This window comes from Zootermopsis nevadensis, unplaced genomic scaffold (genome assembly GCF_977971745.1).
Source record: "Zootermopsis nevadensis isolate Lab colony 2312 unplaced genomic scaffold, Znev_1.0 Znev_ptg000012l, whole genome shotgun sequence".
NCBI lineage: Eukaryota > Metazoa > Arthropoda > Insecta > Blattodea > Termopsidae > Zootermopsis > Zootermopsis nevadensis.
Genome location: NW_028259144.1, coordinates 9,105,248 through 9,123,546, shown reverse-complemented (window position 1 = coordinate 9,123,546; position 18,299 = coordinate 9,105,248). Strand labels below are relative to the sequence as shown.

Sequence of the window (18,299 nt, the reverse complement as noted above, 5' to 3'; positions counted from 1 at the left end):
ATATGTTCATGATATCATCTATGGGGCCGTATTCGTGTCCGTGTTCAAGGATGCGTTCTGCATATTTCGATTTAGTTAAATTGAATCTGATGTCGTGGACGTGTTCTTTAAATCTAGTTTAGAAATCCCTACCGGTTTGGCCTATATAGACTTGCTCGCAGCTTCGGCATTTCAATTGGTACACACCACTATTATTGTATTTGTTATCCCGTTTTCTTGAACTGCATTTGAATTTTATGGTGTTGTTAACTTTATATGCTACTTTTACGTTTGTGTTTTTGAATATTTTAGTAAGTGTTCTAATGCTATTATTAAAAAACGTATAGCTCGACCATAATTTATTAGATTATACTATCTTGCAATATCATTAAAGTTGTAAAGCTGTGTCCTATTTCTTGGATGAGTAGGGTTTCTTTACCAAATTCTTCTTTGGAGACTGGTATTTTGTGCAATCTGTTAACAAGGAAATTGAATGCAGCTTGTTTGTGGGAGTTGGGATGGTTAGATGTTTTGTGTATTACTATGTCAGAGAATGTGGGTTTCCTGTAGATGCCCAATTTTAAGATTTAGATTTATGACTTGCGGCTGGCCCTCCTCTACAGTAACTATGGTATTAGATTTATACAGCTCCTGGATATTATTAATACTATTGTCATTAATTCTTAATTCTAGTAAGCCTACAGTATTTAGTGTATGTAATGTAAGTAAATAAATTATATTGTCATTAGACACAATCTGATTTTTCTCTTTCCCTCTATCTTGAACACCTCTGTAAGTTGGACACATTTTCGTGGAACCCCAAGTGTCCAACATAGGTTTTACTGTATACGGCAATTCTAAAACCAGTTTGGACATACAGATGCCAACTTTGGGGTACAGCAAGTATCTCCAACATTGAGAAGATTGAACGCATCCAGTCCAAAGTTATGAGAATCACTGCTAACACACCATGGTTTGTACCGAATTGGGTTATTCGGCAAGATCTTCAAATACCCTCTGTGAAAGAGGAAATCAAGAACTTCAGTGAAAAATATCACCTGAGACTAAGCGCTGATCTGAATCAACTAGCCACAGACTTGTTGAAAAGCCATTGCGTTAAGAGACATCAGACCTCGCAAATAGATTTAACTCAAATTGATCCTCAAGAAAGCTGTAAAGTAATGTACTAGCTAATTTTTCAGGAAGATTGTCACAGGCATGTATTCCGCACATCATTAGCCAATATCAGAAGATTTACTGAATGTCCATGTAGGACAGATTGTAAATATTCAGGGATGTTATAAAAAAGTCCAAAACCAAGAATAAAAATAGATAATACTATCCACAATTTTATACGGAACTGAAAACTGGACATTGAAAAAGGAAGACAAAAACAGAATTACAGCTGCTAAGATGAAATTTGTGACACACTATTAAGTACACTTGGATGGACTATAAAAACAAAAGAAGACATACTTAAAGAGTTAAGAACAGAACCCACTTTGGACAACATTTTAATATGTAAAAACAATTGGCTTGAACATCTTAACAGAATGCAGCGAGAAAGACTTCCTAAACTATCAAAAAACTACACACCATGCACATGAAGAAATCCTGGAAGACCGCAGAAGAGACTTTTAGACTACGACGCCAGAGCAGGGCAATATACCCAAACTCCTTGACCATTTGATGATGAAGATAAAATTTCAGCCTGTGCGGAATGAAATGCTTGACATTGTGTTTCACCAAAATGTCCTACTGTCAGAGGTCATTATCTCTGACATCCTGCACTTGGGTTAAGAATTTGCTGTTAATTCCAAGAATCATATAAAACACACAAACACTTCATCAGGCAGTACACATACTTACCAATGGAATTTAAACACCAGCCTAGACCTACCGATAGGAATGTCACCATTGACTCCTTTGACATGTCAGTGATAAGGCGGACTGTGCAAGAATTTTACGCAATACAGTGTGTCAGTAAAATAATGGTGGGGTAACAAACAGTCATAGGTTTGGAACAGAGCAAGATAGAGACATGAAATAAACGTCAAAATAAAGAGAAACTCTCCAATTTTTCGATACGTAAACAGATTCTAGCTCAAACGCATGCGCGCTGTGTTACAAGGTCAAAAGCCGTGTGAAGCTTGTTAGTCGCCATGATTACGGTGCAGAGGAAGATTCAATGTGTTTTGTGGCTTGCTAAGTTTGAGTCAGTTACACTTGTTAGGCGTGAATACCGTCGTGTGTTTAATGAAGAACTACCACACGAAAATAACATTCGTCGTTGGGACAAACAACTCAGAGAACGGGCAGCCTACTGAAGCAGTCACGTCCAGGACGACCATCAGTGTCTGACGATACCATTGAAGCTGTGCGAGCAAGTTATCTGCGTAGCCCGAATAAATCAGCGCGGAAGTGTTCTGTAGAGTTAGGAGTTTCAAAAACAACTGTTCACAACGTTTTAAAGAAACGACTACGCTTTACTGGTTATAAAATTAAGGTGTTACATAAAATTTATCCACAGGACAAAATTAAACGATTCGAATTTGCTACAGACATTCTGGATGGGTTAGCTCATGTTGAGGAATTTTTAGATAAGTTTATGTTCAGCGATGAGGCTACGTTTCATGTTTCAGGACACGTCCATCAGCATAATGTTAGAATATGGGGTAATGAACCTCCATATGCCATTATGGAACAACGACGTGATAGCCCAAAAGTTAATGTGTGGTGCGCAATTGGACGAGACAGAGTTATCGGCCTCTTCTTTTTTGCTGAACAAACTGTGACGGGAAAGAACTTCCTGGATATGTTAGAAGGGTACGCAGTGCTCCTCCACATTTTGCCACATTCGTGCGGGATTACCTAAACCTAACATTTCCTCAGCGATGGGTCGGACGAGGAGGGTGGATAGCCTGGCCTCCACGCTCTCCAGATCTTACCCCTATGGATTTTTATTTGTGGGGTTATGTGAAGCAACAAGTGTTCTCTGTCCAAATAACAAATTTGGACCATTTGAAAGAACGGATCACTGAAACTGTTTCATCTATCACACCGGATGTTTACGTTCGTGTATGGCAAGAGCTTGAATATCGTCTTGATGTCTGCATGACAACTAAAGAAGTGCATATCGAAATCTAATGAACAAGTAGGGTTCTTGAAGAGTTTCTCTTTATTTTGACGTTTATTTCATGTCTCTATCGTGCTCTGTTCCAAAAATATGACTGTTTGTTACCCCACCATTATTTTACGGACACACTGTACAGAAGAAAGTACCAAGCTGCCCCAAGCTACTGCCCATAATTAAACAAAAATTTGACTTTCCATGGGGTGTTGATTCTGTACGGAATATTTTACATAACTTACGGTTTAAGTGGAAGAAATGTCTAAGTAAACGCAAGATCTTGATTGAAAGGCCGGACATATTAAACTGGCGAGGGAGGTGTTTAGTGAATATTAAGACGCTTCGCAATGAAGGAAGACAAATTTCTACCTAGATGAAAGCTGGGTGGACAGCTGGCAAAGTGCGGAAGTTAAAGGGGTATGCTGTGGGAAAAGACTGATTATGGTTCACGCTGGATCGCGTGCTGGTTTCCTTCAAGGTGCGGGACTGAAGCTTGCTCGGAAATTGGCGACTACCATGGTCAGATGAACAGTACAAATTTTGAAAAGTGGGTTAGAGAGAAAATGTTACAGAATTTGCCCCCCAGTTCAGTGGTAGTACTTGATAACGTTCCATACCACAGTGTACAAGCAGATAAAGCCCCATCAAAATATTCGGTTAAATCTGAAATGATCTCATGGTTACAGCGGCACGGAGTTTTCTGTGATCCAGCTATGAGAAAAGGCCAACTGTAAGACCTAATACTTACAAGGAAACCAAAAGAAACAATTTTCAAAATTGATCAGTTACTAAACGCCCATGGTCACATTGTGGTTAGGTTGCCTCCATACTATATGTGTGACCTTAGCCCAATAGAACTAGCATGGTCTAAGGTAAAAATCTACGTTCGCGAGAGGAACGTGACAGGGGATCTGTCTTTGAAGCGGCTGCTGGATTTAACAATAGAAGGGATTGCAACTATGACTGCAAAGGATTGGCAAGGATACTGCCAACATGTGGAACAACTGGAACAACAATACTGGGAACTGAACGAGGTTGTTGCTGACGTGATCGACTCAATAATTATTGCCAATCCAAATGACAGTAGCGATCACGAAGAGACTTCTTGTGAAGATGTTGAGTCTGAAGAAGCAAGACTTTTCTGACTCCGAGCTCGCTCGCTCGGCCACTGTGAGGTAATTTTAAAGCTATACTCATTAGAACTTATGAAAGCCTTTTGTCTGTTGTTCGTTCAGTGGTTGTGGAACGAATGCTTTTAGGTTGGCTCTTAGCAGCTCGTCACGCACCGCGAAATCTTGCGCATGCGCGCATATCGCATTCCTATCAGAGCTTTTCTCCTGATCTGTGGACTGTATGAGGGAATATAGAAATCGCATGAAGGAATTATTGCAAGTTAATGCTTCCACATCATTAGCAAGAACAAACGTTCTTACAAGAATCACACAACCAAGGTATGACAATGCAACAGAATATTTTCATAAGCATTTTAATGAAAATAGATATGGATACGCTTTCAATGTACGACGAAAAGTTCGTGAGGACAGACGGTTCACAATTTCTGCTCTCTCCCTGCATTTTCCTGAAATTTCAAGGACTGCTCTTTATGAAATTGTCACAGAACGCCTGCATTATCGAAAATTGTGTTCGCGTTGGGTGCCCAAAATGCTCACAGAGGAGCACAAAAAACGCCGTTCTGCAAGTGCTTTGACATTTTTGACTCGTTATCACGAGGAGGGAGATGAAATGTGCCATATTGTGACGGGAGATTAGACTTGGGTCTCCCATATCACACCTGAATCAAAACAGCAGTCCATGCAGTGGAAGCATACCGCGTCTCCAAAATCCCAAAAGTTTAAGCAGACAATTTCAACCAAACAAATCATGTGTACCGTATTCTGGGACAGGAAAGGTGTTCTATTGGTGGAATTCATGCCGCCAGGCACAACAATCAACTCTAATGTTTACTGCGAAACTTTGAAGAAGCTGAAGAGTGTAATTCAAAAATTCCTGGCCGGTCAACGTTTTGTTGATGACGATGAAGTGCAGCAGTGGCTGACATCGCAGGCGGCCGCGTTCTACGAGGGTATACAAAAGCTTGTGTCCCTCTATGACAAGTGTCTCAATAATGGCGGTACCTATGTCGAAAAGTAGCCTAAGAAACGTAGAATCTGATGAAAATATTTTTTTAAAAAAATTATATTTTGCTCTTTGTTAATTCCCAAACGGTACTTACTTTCCGAATACGCCTCGTATGTGATCGGTTATGGTTTGAAAAAGATTTGAAACAAGTTACTGATAGCCATTTAGATATATTGGGTACGGAGTTTGTAAATGAAAATGTATCCCAATTTAAGGTATGCACAACACGCTGGCTATCTTTAAATAAGCAGCAAATACCTATTGTCTAGGAGTAATGGATTTGTGTATCCACCATACCCCACTGATTTGCCTCCTCTAGATTGCATAAGCGAAAGATTAATATCTCCTAGACTTCCATTTATGCAAATTAGGAGGTTAAGACATCAAATGGGTGATGTGGGATATGGGACAAGTAATCAATGTTCCAGTAGATGTTAATAATATGGTAACGCTACTACCTAGAGTATTGGACGATGATTACAGTTTCAACGTCCATATAAAGAGAAACTTGATTCACAAATCTACGTATCTGGAAGGAACTGTGAAAAAAGATACAATAAAACGTTGGCTTACTTATTTGATTAATACTCCATTGTACAAACATTACAAGATTACAATTAACGATGCATTTTTCGAAAAACAAGAAACTACTAAAGAAGAAACTAAATGGATAGAAGACATAGAATTGTCAAGTGATGTAGAATTGCTGCTAGCTCAACAGCAAACTCTCCTGTGGAATGAGGATAAGTACTTGGAAATTGCTCCTGCTCAAAAGAACACACCCTTGTCCATCATATACGATTAACACGCAGAAGATCGAGGCAATTTAAAGAAGACCCCAAGGTAACACCATTCATGATGGCAACAAGCGAAATTCGCCGTGATCTAAAAATGACTACTCTAAACGTACAGAGTTTAAAAACTCATGTGCAAGACATAGCAACGGATACAGTGACAACTGATACCGATATCCTGGCGCTCACCGAAACTGTAAATTTGGAATTTTATAAATGCATCACGCAATTTATGCATGACGAACAAAGAGCAGGTGGAGAAACATGGAGCAACTACCACGGCTACTCCACATCTGTTGATGAAGTTACCTAAGGAGGATGGAGCAGATTACAGAATAGCTGCAGCTGAAAAGAGAGGTGATATTTGTGCGGCAGAGTGTATGGTCAACGGTGAAAAAGGTTTTAATTGTTACCCTGTATATTTGTAACAACACGCCTGTTGATGATTGTAAGAGATTTGTTTTGAGTCATTTGGGAACGTTTGCTCCCAAATCTACAGAGATGTTTTCAATTATGGCCACAGAAGGTCGTAAAGCAATGCCCATAATATTGGCAGGAGATTTTTAACACTGACTTAAAGAAGGAGGAAAATCAAAGCTTTGTCACATTTATGGAGGAAACGTTTAGCTTAATGTTGATGTCAAATCCTCAATGTAGTACTCCTAGATCAAAATCTTGTATAGATATGGTGTTTGCACGAAATGTTGAGTAGTGCACAAATTTTATAACATATTTCAGCTACCACAGACCCATCTTAAGCGTAACTAATTCAAGTTAAATAAGCAATGTCTTAATCAAACTATTTACTCAATTGTATAATTTAAATACAAAGACGTATTTACGTCAGATTCTCCGGAACCGTGGTTCCACTGTCAATTTTTGGTACTATAAACTAAATCTTACTAAGGTAGGTAATACAACTTAGGACATAAAACCTCTTGAAATTATGTACCATTATTTGTAGGATGTTGGAATGCTGATCTCTTAGACAGCCAAATCCTTGTGGTTTTCATTTTTTAATGGGAGAGGGGGAGGCTAAGCTACATTCAAAACTTCTTTTCTGGTCTCAAAACCATACTTATTTAGTGAAATTTCGGGTTCTCAACATGGTAGGTATGCAAATGACATTCTTCTGAGAAATTACATTGTGGCAGAAGACCGACATCGATTAACTTATCGGAAATTAAATACCGCGATGTCCCAGAAGGATGTGATCTTCGTACTGTCAGTCACTACAGTGACTGGCTACAGCAGGAGTTCTTAACCTTTTACAAACCTGAAGCCACATTCATCATTGTTTATCGAACTCGCGGGCCTCGAGGTTATAAAAATTACACCTTTAATTCAAAACACTTTCACATATTCTCACGAATTTTCTTAAACAAAATTCAATCACTAATGCGATATTTCACATTGCCTTTGCTTCAGTAACCTTCAATACCAAATTCTTTAATTACAGTTTGCATACATACATTCCTCAAATGTTCATTAATAGACGCGTCCTAGTACATAAATTGACGTCCTTCATTAACATGAACAGTTGCTCACAGCGATACGCACTGCAAAATAAATTACGTTAATAATAATGATGGTCGACTGGAACAGAGATTCGAGATCAGTTCGATTTCTCGCTCCCCCTCAATCTCGAGCTATCGCCAGAGCATCACGTACCAACTGGAGTGCAGGCCTCCAGTGTTTAAAAACAAATTGAGACAAAAACTAAACTTATCTACTGACATCCTTTATTAATGGCCATTCTTTAAAAACCAATTGGTCAGGAGACATTTCAACATACACAGCATTTATATACAGTTTAATCCCAGCCATCTGGGTTTATTTTTTCTCAACAATTAGTTTTCAATAAACTAATCGATCGATAAAAGTATAGCTACACGACATGAAGGTCGTATTTTTGGGGGGGAGGAATTGAACAGCTCCTACTCATTCTTAACCTCGGCACGATGGGGGTGAGTGGTCTGCATCACACCTCAGCCGCGCTTTACCCCCGGGAAAGGACCCCGGTACCCATTGGATAGGAGGCTGGGTAGACCCCAAAGCTGGTCTGGAGGCAAAGGCTAGAGGAAAAATCCTCTTCCCCCATCGGGGATCAAACCTCAGCCGTCCAGCCCGTAGCTAGTAACTATACTGACTGAGCTAACCCGGCTCCATAGCAGCTCGGCAGAAGGTTCTTAAACGAGTCTACAAAATGAACAATAGAATTATACTCTGGGGTAATTACTGGGCCTCTCTGTGTGGTCACGCTTAAGAATATCGAAACAAATTCCCAACACTAGGTAACTATTTTTAACAATGTTTATTTATGTCAAATGGCAGGTACGTAGAATTTCATCTTTGATCCTTTTTTGCCAAGTTTGTAGACCACTTTGCCGTCAGAGACGGTGCCCAGGGTGCACCACAAGGAGGTAAGTCTTTGTTATGTAATATTAAAAAATAAAAACCATCCATATAAAATAAACACATTAAGTGTTCCCTGAGTACATTATGTCCAACGGCATCATATATATATATATATATATATATATATATATTATTTTAATTTACGAAGTAACAGGACATAAACTTCAAGACAGAGAAGATCACGGAGCTCCAAGCAGAGAATTTTGCAACCTCATCGGACTTGAGAGCGGAGAAGGCATACAAAAGCGAGTTTCTGCAAGTCATAAATGAACAGAAAAAAGAAATTGATAGGCTGAAACAAGAAATTTCATCGAAAGAAAAACTGGACTCAGCAATCAAGAATTACACAAATCAGCATCCGGCAGCAAGGCCAGTCATTGAAAGAAAATACAGCATAGAGGACAACAAATTTTATGCATATGGATGGTTTCGAAAAGGCAAAAGGTTATCTGCTGATAAACCAGGATTTAAGAGGAGAAAGATCAGTATAATTGGAGCACTAAATGAAGGAAAAAATAAAGCAACATTGTTAGTTACAGGCTATTATAAACGTGTTCTAAAATGGTTATATGAATCCACAGCAATGACAAATTTCCATAGTTACAACAAAAAACAAATTCAGTACACTGTTAGAGACTGTTTACTGGCGCTGCCTAGGAAATATTTAGCATACGAGAAGAGGAAGTGAAACAACACAGACGCGCTCACAACAGTTCTCAGATATATTGAGAAAGGTAAGTGGAAGTTCAAACTTGTATAAAGAACCAGATAATCTTCAACAAGTTCAATGGTAAAGTCTGAAATCGAAACTCGTCTAAATACTAAATACGGAAAAGGAAGCGTCCATATTGGATGGGAATCTCGTGTATGTTTGTACGAATGTCGAGTGATGCGTCTGCATGTCTTTAGAAACATGTCGCTTATTCATAATATTTCAAGGTTTAAAATAAAATTAAGATTTACAGTCTCGACATATATGATGAACATTTAATTTTGATTCCATTGTAGCAGTTTGGTTCTCGCCGAATTCAGTTCAGTTCGATTTTCACTCGTGGCGAAGAGGCAAATCTTTCATTTTGAATGAGTTTCTTCAAAACAACAAGCAACAGTCACATTATTTGTAATTCCATAAAACGTCAGCTATTGATAATATTCTCGATGCATCCACTAATATTATTATTGGAACCGAACGCCGACTAATTTAAACCTCTACTTCGCTTTTCTTAAATGGTTGCATCGTGTTGTGTCGGTAGTAAGCAAAACAAAATCGGCCCACCTTCAAAACAACCAGTGCATCATATTGTATATGAATAAACATACCACGTGTGAAATTACATAAACACTTCATGTTCTGACATGTTATCACCAGGTGTGTTTTTGGATACGATAAAATTGAAATGTCACTATTAAAACAGATACGTAAGAATAATTGATAAATTTTAAAATGTTAAAACTGAAAATTTAAAAAAACCAGTGGTAAAATAAATAAATGTTGTGCATTGTTAGACTGTTTATTCGCGTTGCCTTGAAACGACGACTTTAACTAAAAAGGACGTAACAGCGGACTAAAGCACAAACACTTGAGAAGGAACAATTGTAGGAAAAGGTAAGTGGTAACTGACATTAAATGCGATTTATCAATGGAAAAAATTGTCCCGAATTTAAGATGGGCGTTTATATGTATGACGAGTGATGTGTCTCAATATCATTACATTATTAATTTTACAGTAAAGTTTCACCTCAAGTCTGTTGAATTATATAACGCGTAAGGTAAAAGGTCGAAGCCGTGACGTCATAAATCTGTTTTTAAATAACGAGTTGAACAGGCGAACTACCTCCTTGCGACATAAAACTTTTCAAGAGACGTAAATACGTCTATATTTTTGGGTCAGTGTCATTCGGCAAAAAGTGTTACGAAAAAGTGTTAAGAAATAGTGTTACGAAAAAGTGTAACTTCATTGTTATGTTACCTTGGAAACGTCATCTGTTTATCAACAAATAAACAACAATGGTTACCTACATAGTTACATTACATTACATTACTTTACCTTACATTACATTACATTACCTTACCTTACATTTCATTTACATTACATTACATTCACCTACGACAGACCCATCTTAAGCGTAACTAATTCAAGTTAAATAAGCAAAGTCTTAATCAAACTTATCTCGATTGTAAAGCATATATAAAGGAAATATTTAGAATAAAGCCAATAAATAAACTTCCTTCCCGTATAGACGTATTTACGTCAAATTCTCCGGAACCGTGGTTCCACTGAAAACTTTTTTAAATTCCCTGTCGTACAGCAGAGACATTTTTAAGACACTCACAGTTGCTCATCTGGTCAAGAGACCGCCATCTTTCATCAACACTACTGCCCATTAACGCGTTCGTTAAAGCCTGTATCAGTTAAAACTTAACCACGCCCTCACATAAAATTTTACATTCATTTTAATAATATTAAGTCTATGTTTAGTTCCCCACAGGCTTGAAACCGCCAGGAGTTTTGATTAAAATTATCTACGAACTTTTCATTTACGCAATTAGGTTTATACCACACGCGGAAGCTAATTAATTGTACCGCAGACATTGTCATTATACAGAAGTAGAAATTCTTCATCATGGGCCATACAATTCCTTGTTTTAATGTTCCAGATGACAATCACGTTCACAAATATCGAAAAGACGGTCACGAAGCATGTCTCGTGGGTCACTATAGGAGCCGGAGTGGGGCTTGTCTTGATATTCGGTCTGATTTTCATAATCTACAAAGTACTAAGAAGATATTCATCGACCGGTACGGAAACGACAACGACGACGACGACGACGTTGTAAGCAGCCGTTTTAAATTTTATGCTAAGTAGCGGAGAGAATAATAATTTTTTACACAGTATAAAAAATCTGTCTAAATTTACAATGTCATTATATTAGCTACAAGAAATAATGAACTGTACATCGAGTAAACGCACCAATTAAATAAATGTTAACCGTTAAACATATTACCTCCTTCAGTAGGTAAGTTGCATTCTCCTTTCTCAATGTCGTCTCGGCCTCTACAGAACTTGCCTTTAATTCTTACAGGAAAGACAAACCGAAGGTTCGGGAAACCAAACCGAAGGTTCAGAAAGGCAAACCGAAGAATGCGAAAAAAAAAGGCAAGTAAAGTTCAAAGAAAAGATGCATCTTCTCCTTTACGAGTACTGGAGCATCACCAGAAAGCTCCACATCGAGCAAATCCACACCGACCTTAGTGAACACCAGGTACAGTCTGCGTGGAAAAGACCGAAAAGCCAAGAGAATATGCATTTGCGACATGAGCGCGAACAACCAAGGGCTCCCGACATCAAAGAACAATTTCGGACGTCCTAAACAGTGCCGGAGGACACCCCTCCGTGTGTTGACAGAACTTCCGTCGATTTCCAACACGGCCGTTGCCCTCCGAGACTACTGGCCAGATGTGGTCGCGTTGAAACAGTTTTGGGATAAAATCGTGCTCAGTACGACCTGAGGCAAAACCATCTTACAGTTACTGGGGTGATCGAATAGTTTATGAGGTCCCGAAGTGTTAGACAATCTACTCAGCGATGTTGACATCTTGTTTTCAGCCAAGGAAGCCAAATGTACAGCCCTGATCCAGCCGCTGGGATTTCTCACACTGTTATGTTTGCTGTTGGCTGCAAGTATGACCATGATGAGATCACGGAGGGCCCTGTCCTCAGCCGACAACTCACGAACCAATCGTATCTGTAGTCCCAGGAGTTCACGAAAGATCTCATTTGTCTCCTGTCATCTGTGGTGGATGCACTGGCAGAGTTTGGTGAGGCGTCTCCTGGACTGCTAGGACCACACCTACGTTGGGCTGTCGAATTGTCGACAGAGGTCGGGGACCTTCTTCATCGAATTTTTTTTTAAAAGAAAACTTGTCTCACGTTGCAGCCGACGACAAATTCCGGCGGTAGCATAGGGCTCTACACTCTGCTCCCCTGCCCGACAGCAAAAGGACGATGGTCCTTTCTTGCGATGAGGTGGACCCGCTCGTGGAACAGGTTGTAACCCAGACCAATCCACGAGCACATCCACCAAGCCGGAAGCAGATTCTATCAACAATCGGGACCTTTACAACCGCGCAGACCGACATCTGTCCAGTCATCTCGCAGGGCAACTGTCAGTGGAATGCCTACTCGCACAACCTTGATGGCGTTGCACAGACCTAGTGGCAAATAGTGAAGGCAATCAGCTGACTTGGTTGTGATGAACTCTGAAAGCAGCCTCTGTCTTTGGGGTCCACTGACAAGTTCGTTTGTGTTCAGGCAGTTGGTATGCAAAATTTGTATTGTATTATGTGACAAAAAATAAAATATACAGGTTTTCCCAGGAGCAAAGGCCAATATTCTGGGAGGTCATAGTATCGGTCATTCTAAGCGTACAAGCGAGATAGGGCTATTTCACCGCCAATTGCTTCCATTAATACTATTCACTGATGACGCTACACACTTAACTCTGAACCATTCCCTGGTTCAAATGGGCCTGCTGGCGACATCTCTAAACTAGTGATTGTACTTCCTGTGAGACGACCACCTCAAGTGTTGTTATCTGTCCTTTATTCCCTTTTTTTTCCTCCCATCTCCTGCTCTGAAAACTTGTGACCTGGCCTTGGTCTTCCTCTTCCTGGTCGGCTGCCATAGGGACTAGACGTGCGTAGAGTTTTGTCTGGCTTCGAAATTGTGTGGGTTGTCCATTTAGTTCCAAATTAAGTGTAGTACGTGTCTTATGGAAGTCGACGAGAGGGGCAACTTGTACATAAGTTTATTTTCTGGTGTGAATTGTTGTTTTGTTGAGTATGAGTGAAATTGTAAGTAATGTATGCTGTGCTTGTGGTAGGGTGTGGCCAAGTTGTAACAAAGGGCCTCATCTTACTATCGTGTGTGTGTATCATCTTTATAGGTCGACTAGTACAGTATATTATATTATAGCCAGTATTCTTATGTATATAATTCATAATGGGAAGTTGTGTGTTGGGGATTGCATCACTGAAGTGCTGGGCTATGAGACAGGTGGTATGGGACGCCTGTTGAGAGGCTAGCACCGCGTGATAAATTTCGGGGAAGTACGCAGTTTGATCACGAGCTACTGCGTAGTTCGTCGCGTGATTCTTCGTAAGCCTATGCCTGGTGAGAGGCTAGCGTCCTCTTGAACTCTTTGTCTGGCATGGGAATCCCAAACTGGAGTGCAGTCTGTCGCAGAAACGCTAGGTGACGAGAGCTAAAGTGATTGTACAAAAAGCAATGTCTGATTAGTGACCATAAAGGAACTTGGTCGCTAATGGTGTCAAATTGCTGACCATAAAGGAACTTGGTCGCTCAGGCTGTCTGTTTAGTTGACCTTAAAGGAACTTGGTTGCTAAGTAGTGAGTCGCTGTTGTGAAAGAGACGGAAGTGGACGCACTCCAACTTTCATATATTTATATATGATTTCTTTGTGATTTTTTGGGAGTGTCGATGAGGTAACGATTACGATGTTATAAGTAGCGGCCGGATTTAACGGCGGGGGGAAAAAGTCGGGTAGCTAAGCAAGTGCCCGCAAACCTACAAATTTTGAGGGAGGGCATATAATGTAATTCTGCGTCATTAAGGTAAATGTTTCCCGTTACTGTGTCGGTGTGGTAGCCATTGAAGTAATGGACCCACCTTGATTGTGTGTGTGTGTAAATTGAATGTTGTTCTTCTGAAGGATCGGTTTGTATTCCTTGTTTTACATTACTGTTTTTGTCACTTTGCTTTGTCTCTTTTTAAATACATTAAATTTATTGTTTGCTTTTAAATTCAAAATGGATGAGAGTTGATTGATTGAGGGTTAATATTCGACTGCCTAAATTTCATGTTCCTTGGTTTACCCAATTCTACCTCGGGGCGTAGAATACACAAGCAATCGAGTCAGCGATTCGGTTAAACTCGCATCGATGGTATCACGACAATCCATATATCAGGTCAACCATTGTCACTGCTTTGGCATGAACATGGCCTCTAAATAAAATTCTGTCTGAATCCGCCCAGTGGATCTCATGTAGAATCAAATGGACGGTAGGTCGAACAGACACGAGGAGCCAGGCCACAATGCGTTCGCCCTAAGCACTTTATACAAAGAACGCATAAGAAAATAATATAAATATGTGATTCATTGTCACATTACATAAACAAATTCATAATCAGGTCAACCATTGTCACTGCTTTGGCATGAACATGCCAGGTAACCTGATGTGGATGACTTTGATTTCATATTATATGGAGACTATATTATTAAAGCCATATTCGTATTCGAAAAATCCTTTTCATAGTTATAAGGAAGAAAATCTTTATCAAACAGCTGCTAAGAACAAATATACAAGAGTTCTGAAGTGCGTGAAGCTCTTCAAGAACGAGGGATTTACAACATCAAGACCCTCCAAGGATATGACACCTTGTTTCCTCGAACAATTCAGTTTCTTAAAACAGAGGAAACACGCACTACACCACCTAAGTGCGAAGTCCCACGCCTACAAAATCTGGCAGCAACTCAGGTGAAGAGAAATCGGCTCCTTGGAACCACGAAGAAGTGTAAGATGCCCAAGCCCGACAACCTGGAAGCGGAAATGTCACGACGTCGTGTAGTACGTTTACTAATACCTGACCTACTGGATAAAGCCATAGTATATCTCGTTTCAGAGATGACTGACAATAATGGCATCATCTTAGCGCCAAGAGCTGCCATCGCACTCCGTCTAGCAGGAGTTCCGCTTCACGATTTGACGACGCTAACATTAGGAGTTGAAGATGTGATTCGACTAGCCTCATGTAAGATCAAGGGTCGAGTTAAATTACTTCTCAACTAGATCGCTCGGCAGACTCAAGACGTCTGGAAATGCGTTGATTGTGGGGAAATCATCACGAAGACCTCCTACGGACAGGCATGTCTTTGTAACACAGCTCGAGTTGCATTAGACATTTATAACTATTTAATAAGTAGCCGGTCGAAAGATGTAGCCATCGACTGGTAATGACAAGAGCACTCCCTCCAGCATGTAAGAAGGTGTTGCTGCATGGGTTGCAGCCCTAGACTTACAGCTGTTGAGTCTATTCAACCACTAACGCCTGCCATAGCACGAGGTTGAATTTATTGGCGAAAGTGGTTCTTGAAGAACCCCCCTGCCTAAAGATTATTTTATTGGTATATATTGGAGTCCACAATCGGCTTTCGTTAGTGTGGAAAGAATTGTGCTGTGAAGAAGCGCTTCGTGAAGAAGATCCTTTTGTGCTGATCTATTTAGTGAAAACCTTTCAAAATAACCCAAGTACTTTTCTTGCGTGAATTACTAAGAAATTCGTGACAGTGTCGTTCAATTTTTCCATTTAATTTCTGATTAAACTGATTGCTGCCTGTGGACATAGACGTCTCCTCCTCTTCACAAAGGGTGAGACAAGGATTTCGTATTTATTATTAATATTATTATTTGATTTTGCATTTGTAATTGTCTGTGATATCTTGAGGACTCGTATGTTATTTTTAAGCATTCAAATGCTAGCAGCAACACAGTTATTTGAATTCCGGATAAGCTAAACAGCTGATAGGGACTTATGATTGGGTCACTTGTCACACCAGAGATTGTTAACAGTTCTTTTCAATCTTTAATTATTAGTGTAGCAGAAATTGATTGATGAGTGAACAGATTAAATTCTCCTGGCCGTTGGTTTGTATTACAGATTAATCACTAACTGACTTGTATCCTGTAATTAAAAGTTAAAAACGTCTCCTAACATGCTAATTTTAAAGGTAAATCATTCATAAGAAAGACATCCCCCGTTAGGTTAGCTGTCCTGATTTTTAATGAGCATAAGTGTATTCAATACTGTTGATCGAAACTGGAGTTTTTTATCATTGTTGAATCTTTTTAAAGTTGGCAATATTGATTTTAAAAAGGCTTCGTCTTCATCATCTTCTCTTTCTTTGTTTTCCTCTAGTATCTTCAGTAAAGCTTCCTCAAATTTGTTTAGAAATTAAATGTTCCGTCGCACGTTGTCCGCTTGACTGTGCAAGTTACATTATAAAAGTAATACAAAACAAACGACACAGAGACACAGTAGAAAAGTACCATATACAAAGAACACATAAACAAAATATTGCACTAAACGACAGCAACATTTACGCAAACAACCCAATATTTAATGTTCTACAGTCCATCGACCCAACCCCCTAAACAACTTTCACTCAATATATATAGCCACACACGATACACACAGCTCAGTTGCAAACTACTGGCCCATAATATCGGACACAACACATCGCATACAACCCGGTATGTTTTACTACTTTTAATACTATTTTGTGATTCTTTTACTTCTTTTACTTGTATTACGATATATTACGTAATAACTCTTGAAATTAGTAAATTATTCTATTTTCTATGTCATTATCCAAAATCACGATTTGAAAATTAAAATTAATTTTACAGATTTAAAGCATCCAGGCACAGCCTTCGAAATTAAATGGAAGAGACTTAAAAAATCAAACAAATAAAACAAATCAATATACGCAAAGCAAGAAGTGCAACAGATTTTAATTGATGGAACTGATGATGATGAGATAACATCGAAACATGTCGTCAATGTAAAATGTAACAAGATCTAGTATCTAATGAAAAAATGTTATAATTTTAAGTAATTATAACAACATTTTTAAGTTTGTGTAAAGACGGTAAATAAATTATTGTATAAGTTACAACTTGTTCAATGGAATTAACTGACGCGGAGACGGAAGGGCCACGCGGACGGCTCCTCCGCGCGCGGGCCGCTCCATCGAATCGTGTAAAGTCACATAAAGAACAAGGTAACTTATCCGCATGCAGAAAGCGAAGGACGGAGCGTCCGCTCGACTATGTAAGGGCCTTAGAGTGCGGAAAGAAATGATAGGAGAGAGAGACGACAGGACATCACCGTGGTCATGTTATGATTTCGGAAATTATCAACATGTACCTGACGCCTGGACCCTTACACGCAATACCATCTTTGACCATGGGAATGTGGAACAGTGGAATCTGGAGCAATTCAGATCGGCATTCACTGGCAAGGATGATATCAGAACATCCTGGCAACGAAGGGGATTAATTAATCCCTCGCGAGATTAAAATCAACCAAGGTCTGGCAGACAGTTCAATTAACATGATAATGACCAGGGACACCGAAATTCTGGACTTCGCAATTAAAACATTGTTCTTTTGCGTTTACCTAGTCATTCGACTCACTTCTTACAGCCGCTAGACAGAAGCTTTTTTAAGTCTTTAAAGCACTACTTCCACGAAGCTTGTCAGACTTGGATGACGTCCAATGGACAGCGGAAAATAAACACTGCATTTTGGACAACTTCTTGCTAAAGGCTTAGACAAGATCAGCTACCACTGGTAACGGCGTATCAGGCTTTAAAACCACAGGAATACATCCATTTCACCCGGCAAATATCCCGGAACATGCATTTTCCATGTCTGAAAGACATGTTAATAATGAAGCAGGGCAATTTCAGTCCGAAACAGACCACCCCCCATACACCCTCGACTTCAGGCGAGCCTGCTGAGCTAGAAAGCCACGAATCAGGCACATGCGCAGAGAATGAAATTGTAAACACCGCGTAAAATCCTTCTGAAGATTTCTCCAATACCTGAAATTCAGCAGTCAGCTACTGTTTCAACATCACATGACTGCTTTGCCATAAAACGTCTAAAGGTCACTAAAAAATTAAAGCCGGATAATAGGGGCAAACCAAGGAGACGTTTAAAAAAATAAACAAACCTGAGCTGGAATCAGAAAGC

General features: G+C 39.6%; 1 protein-coding gene, 1 long non-coding RNA gene and 1 pseudogene across 3 annotated transcripts in view; 2 read left to right on the top strand and 1 right to left on the bottom strand.

Annotated features, from left to right (window-relative positions):
* Top3beta (DNA topoisomerase 3-beta) overlaps positions 1-18,299 on the bottom strand; it is a 120,374-nt gene that overhangs the window by 30,692 nt on the left and 71,383 nt on the right. The gene's annotated exons all lie outside the window — the stretch shown is intronic.
* LOC147873978 (uncharacterized) lies at positions 1,851-5,172 on the top strand (annotated as a pseudogene).
* LOC147873977 (uncharacterized) lies at positions 8,579-17,218 on the top strand. Its single transcript, XR_015534852.1, has 4 exons — positions 8,579-9,194; positions 11,120-11,295; positions 11,546-16,793; positions 16,950-17,218. It is a non-coding gene; the product is annotated as an uncharacterized LOC147873977 (long non-coding RNA).